We start from the raw sequence: 6,664 nt of genomic DNA on the forward strand, positions 1-6,664 counted from the left end.
ATATCTGGGCCAAATCGGAGTGAGCACCCGGTGTTGCGACTTGGTGCATGGACTTGCAGGGCCACTCATGCTTGGAGTAGGGAGGGGGGCCCAGCCCCATGGGATAGAAGTTGCTGCTGTGGGGTGAGTGTGGGCGGCTTGCTATCTGACCCTTGCCTCCCTTCTGCACCAGGCTGTGAGACGTGTATGATTGCCTGGGGCCCTGCAACTATTCTAGACCCTTGTTGGGACTCACTATTTGGGAAGCACTGGCCTTGAGCCAGGCAGCAAAGTGCATTCTCAGAGGCAGAAACTTTGGTGCTGAGGGAACTTTTACCCTGAAAATGTGTGTGCTGAATGAGTTCAGATACCTACAGTGGTAGGCAGATGTTTGCTGCATTACGGTGGAGCCTAAACCTGGGTCTTAGGTGACTAAATACCTTTGTGAATCTAGCTCACACACCCCAGCACAAGCCCATGTCACTGGTCTTCTCAGCACTGTCCCGTGGATGGGGCCATCCTGCTCTCAATGATTTCCCTTTGTCCTGTTACACCTCCAGGAATGGAGCCTTGTAAACGGCACTAGAAAGCTTTTAGGCCAGATTGTGGTCCCAGTTACACCAGTGTCAATCTGATGTAAGTGCATTGGTTTCAAAGGTGCGGCTCCAGATTTATAGCACAATAGCACAGACCCGAACTTGGCCTGTTTCTCTCTAGCTGCAGCCTCAGGCAGGTGGCTCAGCGTCAAATCAGCCAGCAGGTGTCCCTCATTCCCAGAGGAGCTGGTAATTCATGCTGTGAAATGTGTAAACCTCCATTGTCCAAACACTGCTGGGCCTCCAGAGACGCTGCAGCAGGACAGTCCAGCTCAGAGTGATCCTGTTAAACAGGGTTTGCTTCCATCTATGCTAGGTTACCCTCAACTGGATTCAGTATAATTAAAGCAGCATTTCTCAAATGTGGCCACCGTGGCTGCATGCAGTCACCAGGGGCTTTTCTTGTGGCCACAGGCTCCTGGGCAGTGATTGGTGTAGGAGGAGAGGGAAGCAGCAACCCTCCTCAGAGGCCACCAGCAGGGGTTGGGTCCTGCCTCCCGCTAGAGCCAGAAATGCTGGAGGATCAGGCAGTGAGTTCCCCACCTTCCTGAGGCTGGTGGAGCTCGGGCTTCTGGCTTCAGCCCTGGGGTGGCAGGTGGTGGGCAGCAGGCTCCAGCCAGGGAGCAGCGGGCTCTGGTCCCCGATCGAAGGGCTTCAGTCTGGACCCGCTGGACCCCACTGCCCCCCCCCAGCCCATTGCCCCTGGCCCCATTGCCTCCAACAGTCCCCCATCCATCACCCTGGCCCCCACAGCCTTGCTACCCACCTCCCCATCCAGGGCTTAATTTGTCCCTCAGCTTGCTTTGCTACAGCAGCACAGCTTTGTAAATTTGCTGTGAAAAGTGATATTTGTATGTTTGTTTATATCACTTTTCACTGCCTCCCAGCTAGTTAGCAAGTCTGCAGCTATGAAAAATGATATTAACAAACATACAAATATCATTGTTCATAGCAGCAGACTTACTAGCTAGCAAGTCTACAAAAAGCAACCAAAAAAGCAAACGAAACAACAACAAAAGACAAGAACATGCAAATCACCTTATTTTTGTGTCTATTCTGTTTAGGTCCAGCAAAGAATAGAGACAACTGTACATTATTTGTATTATTGAATTAAAAAAACAAACAAATCCAAACCAAACTAAAAAAAACCCAAAACCAACCTTACATAAATACATTACAATGATTTGGCCGTGTATTTGTCCATATTGATTTGTATTTCCTAACGTTAATTAACTATTTTAGGAAAAATTGTCAGAGCAGCCACCTGCAAGAGTTGGTGGCCACACCCTGAGGCCACCAAAAAAATTGTTGTGAGCACCCCTGAATTAGAGTCCCATGTTAGAGAGGGCCTTATATTTTGTGTCCCTATGGGATCCGATTGTAAACTCTCTGGGGCTGGGGCTGTCTCATTTTCTGTTTGGTCAGATCCCAGCACTACAGAGCCTTAGGCATCTACTATAATATAAATGGTTAATAGTTAGTAAACCAATGATTTAAGCAGCTAATTCCTTTCAGGCTTACACACAGTCTGGTACTGGCAGAGTAACGCTGAGCTGGGGGAAGAAGGTATTTTTCTCACTCCCAGGCAGCAGAAATCATGCTGTGGGTTGAAGCTGGCGGGAGGGTCTATGTCGAAGGAGGAACATATTAGAGTTCCCCTAGGCACAGTATAGAGCTTGGTTCCCGTGGCATGGGAACAGATACTGACTGAACACAGGGAGGGGGAGAATGGCCAGTATGAAGGGTAGCACCAGAGTAGAACAGCTTCTCCAAATTTCTCTGTAGCACATAGCTTCCCTGTGCCCTGTCTTGACTTCTGTACCTAACTCCCTGTCTCCCACTACACCTTCCTCCCTCGGGCAGTCTGTGGGTATTTACTGTGTTTATGGACAGGGCAGGACGAGCATGGGCCCTGCTAATGCCTGACGCATGTTGTGTGTGAGTTATCCCCCGATATAGAAAGAAGCATAAAACGGATGTGTTTGGCAAAGCACGTTCTCCTCCCGCTCCCCACTGTCTCTCTGTGTCTGACCCACAGGAATGTGCAGAGCTGTCTGCGCCATGTCAGGACCATGGAGAGAGGCTCCGGGGATGTGTCTTCTAAGGCTACGTGGGATGCAAGGACCGCCCCTGGCTACTATCTCGCTGTTATGGAAATACTGTGCAGAAGCTGGGAACCCACGTGGGGACTAATTGGAGTGTATCATGAGGACGGTTTTATTATCTCACTAAGAACCACGCCCTCCTTTTTTTGTTCTTGCCACAATATCCCAATGCATCCAAATGACCAGAGCCAGTATCCCATCTGTCCTCAGCCTCCATAAACCTAACATTGCATTTGGAATGTGAAGCAGGCACTAGGGAAGCAGGTGGAGAGTGCAGCACGTCTGCAGGATCAGGGAGGGTTTGTGTTTGTGAGGCACAAGTCGAGCACACATCTGAGATGGGGGACACATTTACAGAGCAGCCAGTGCTCTAGCTCTGCCTATACCGCCATAAGGACTGTTCTAGCTGAAGCCATATTTAACCCAGGCTGTGGCTGGTCTGGCTCTGATCCCAGTGCAGGAAGGGCCTTAATCCCACCTTCCTTCTCACCCGTGGGGGCTTCAGCTGCCATTGTTGGAAGTTTGTCTCTGGGGGAGAAAGTCAAAGTCCCTCTCCCCCAGCCCAGAACAGGGAGACCCACCAGGAGGCCAGAAGGTTTTCCTGGTGGCACAGAGATCATGGAGAAAACATTGGGAATGGGCAGGAAGAGCTATTAGAGAGACCCTTCAAGGCTAGCAGAACTAGCTCCAAGCCCCATTGATGCTGCCCCTGTGAAGTTTTTGATTCAGGGCCTCAGCAAAGGAGCCTAGCTCCCATGGCCCTTGGCAGCTTTATTATGACCAGTAAATGTCTGGCGATTAGAAACCAGAGTCACTATGACAGACTTTCAAAAATACACCCACTCCCCGCCCCCATTATCACAGAACCCGGCCTTAGCCAGGGGCTGGGAGATGGGATAGGTTCATGACACTGCAGCCGTAGGAAACCCACACAAATGATATTGTCCTTTCTGGGGGTAGCAGGAGTGTTAATTTTTATTTTTCATGGTGATTAGTGGTTCTGGGAGTTGGACCTGTTTACAGCTCAGGAATAGTACCAGAACCACTCCCTGATTATTTAAAACTGCTTTATTGGAAAATAACAAAACCAAATCAACATAATGGATTCACTGTCACATCAGGAAAATATCACTGAAGAAATGTGCATATGCACAGCACTGTACAAACCCTGAAATGACAGCTCTGTCCCTCTCCCTCTGTCCAGATCTCATCTTCGAGTCTGAAGAAGTCTTGGTGGTCTCACTAGTGAAGAGTGTCAGATATTCCTTAGGAGTGGAGGAGCCTGAGAACTCCCTGACTCAGGCTAGAAAACAGAGCCAGTGGGGAGTCCAGACAAAGTGGCTGAAGTTACTCCCTCAGTGTCACCAGGGCTGGCATATCCCCATGGTTGGGCCCCCCACTGTGAATTCCCTTGGGAATCCATACAGAATGAAGAGAGCAGGGAGTCACCATCATTGATCAACTGTGACAGCTCCAGAGACTCCATGGACTGAACCTGAGAGATGTGGAAGAAGCTGGAGTTGATGGTCACAGGGTGAACAGCAGTGGGAGAGGTTCCTGTGCTGGTTTGTGGGGCCCATGTGTTGTAGGCTTGGAAATCCGTAGGCATAGAAGGGGCCTGGAGGGGAGGCAGGTTAATTCTGGAGTCAAAGGCAGAGCTTGCTGGTCCCTGCAGAGCATACTGCATCCCTGGATCAGGTCCTGGGGATCCAGGAAGCACTGGCCAATGAAAAAGGGAGAATGGATCATGCCAGGAGTGTGCACAGAGTTGGGTCTGTAGGGAAGAGAAAGAAGAACATTTAAACACAACCCAGAGAGCTCAGAGCCATGCTCTGATTCCCAAGGCTCAGCTCTCTTCATTGCTAGCAGCACTAATCGCCTAGCCCTGGATATTTCTGTAGGCTCTTCTGTCTCAGAGGATCCCAAGGTGACTTACAGGTGGTGAATCTACTTGCTCTTGGGACGGTCTGAGGGGAGAAATCTGACCCTTAAACAGGTTCCAATTGCCCATAAATCAGCCCCCAACAAACCTGACAGGGCAGGAAGGAAACAGCCCAGAGGGGAGATCAGTGTAATGCTAAGATCTCAGCAGGTACCAGCACTTCACAGGCTAGACCCCAACTCCTGGCAATCAGTGTGGCTGCACTGTACTCACTGGAGCTGCCCAGCTTTACACACACAGGGGATCTGGCCCTGTGTCCCCAAAGCACTGGCCAGATACCAGTGAATATCCCCTTTGGAAAAGGCTCAGAGTGCCCTTGTGTCTGTTGGCAGGTGTGAGCGGGTGTCTGCCCCATGGGGCATCTCGCTGTCTGAGTGTCTCTGTGGGTGAGTGGGGGCATGGGTGGGGGACACTCAGCATGTGTCTGTGGGGGTGACTGGAAGTGTGTTTGTGTCTATGTGTAGCTCTCAAGCTCTCACCTGCAAGGTACAGAGGCTGCTCCCACGTGTCCTGTCTCCAGTGTAAAGTCTCCGGTGCTTCCCCCTTCTATTCTGGAACCAAATCCGGATCTGGAATTGGAGAGAAGAGGGACTGACGGAGATGCTGGCAGAGAAGGAACCTCAGGGACCCCTCGATGTCTGTCTCTTTTACCCTCCCTCCTGCCCTCCTTTTGGGAGGCTTTGAAAAAGCCTGTTCCCCTCCCCAGGCCTTGAGAAGAAGGGAAGAGTTGTGTGTCTTTCAGCAGATCTCGATGGCCCTGGATGAAGAATGGGAGGCAAGGACAGAGGGAAGGATCCCTCACGGCTGTCCGGTTGCATGAAAGATTCTCACTGCCCCAGACCCTTTCCCCTGCTTCCTGCAGATCATAGAGACTGTCCTCCCAGCCCCAGTACCTCCAGACCCACTGTCAGCACCTCTCTGAGTGACAGAGACCCCAGCCCCACTCCACTCCCCCCACCCTCTGCTATGGCTCCATATCGTGCCCTGGCTGTAGAAACCACACAAGGCAAATTGTCCCTTAGGCAGAGAGAGGAGAAACCAGAGCCCCAGAGTGAGGGGCTGGACATACCTGTTGGTAGGTGAGTCCCGTCATCCCCGACAGCATTTCGGCCTGAGGCAGGTTGGGATATTTCTCTCGACGGAAGAAGGACTCCAGGATGTGCAGCTGATTCCAACTGTACAAGTTCCTCTTCCTCTTCCTCCACTTCCTCTGCTGCCCTCCACACTGACTCTGGGGGGGATCCCTGCTGGAGGCAGCAGCTACCACACGGGTCCCAGCAGCAATGGAAGGGACCCGGGGCAAAGCCATGGAGTCGATCCCTGCTGTAAATCCAAAGGGAGAAGAGAGGAGAAGGGTCAGAGGAAGATGCAAACCCCAGGGAGGCAGAGGGACTGCCTAGGGGGCTTGAGGAGGCAGAGACAGTTCAGGGTAAAGGGGGATGGAGCTGAGCAAAGCTCTCATTCCAGGCTGGGGGTCAGGAATCGTTCCCTCCCAGTGGGCATCTGTTTGTCTGAGGCACAGACTCCCTGGGGGAAATGGTGGGAGCCCCATTGTTCAGTCAATTAGAGAGAGGACAGGGCAAAGCCCTGCAGAACAGACTGAGCCTCAGCCCCACGGAGCGATGCTGCCAGAACAGCCCTGAGCAAGACCCCTACATTAGCCCCCAGCTCCCCTCCTGACAACCAGCCCCTCAATAGCTCACCTGACTCATGCCGGCCTGTTCCCGCTCTCGCCGCCAGTCCATCCATGGAGTCGCAGGGCTCCATGGAGAGGGGCTGGCTACCACCGCCGCTGCTGTTGCGGTCGAGATGTGCTGGGTCCAGCACAAGTGGGATGAGTTCCCATAGCTCTGGAGTCATGGCTGCAAAGGCTTCCTGCAGCTGCGGGGCAGAGTCCATGTTTCCTCTTGGGCGCTCGGCTGCTCTCTGCTTCCCAGCTTCTCAGGCCCTTTATACCCGGAGAGCAGGCCATTGTTCTCCTCGTTGGGGAGGGGCCAAGGGGCCCCATCAAAGGACTATTTCAAGTGGCTTCTCCAATGGCC

Source organism: Terrapene carolina, unplaced genomic scaffold (assembly GCF_002925995.2).
Source record: "Terrapene carolina triunguis isolate 2854851 unplaced genomic scaffold, T_m_triunguis-2.0 Scaffold112, whole genome shotgun sequence".
Classification (NCBI taxonomy): Eukaryota; Metazoa; Chordata; order Testudines; family Emydidae; genus Terrapene; species Terrapene triunguis.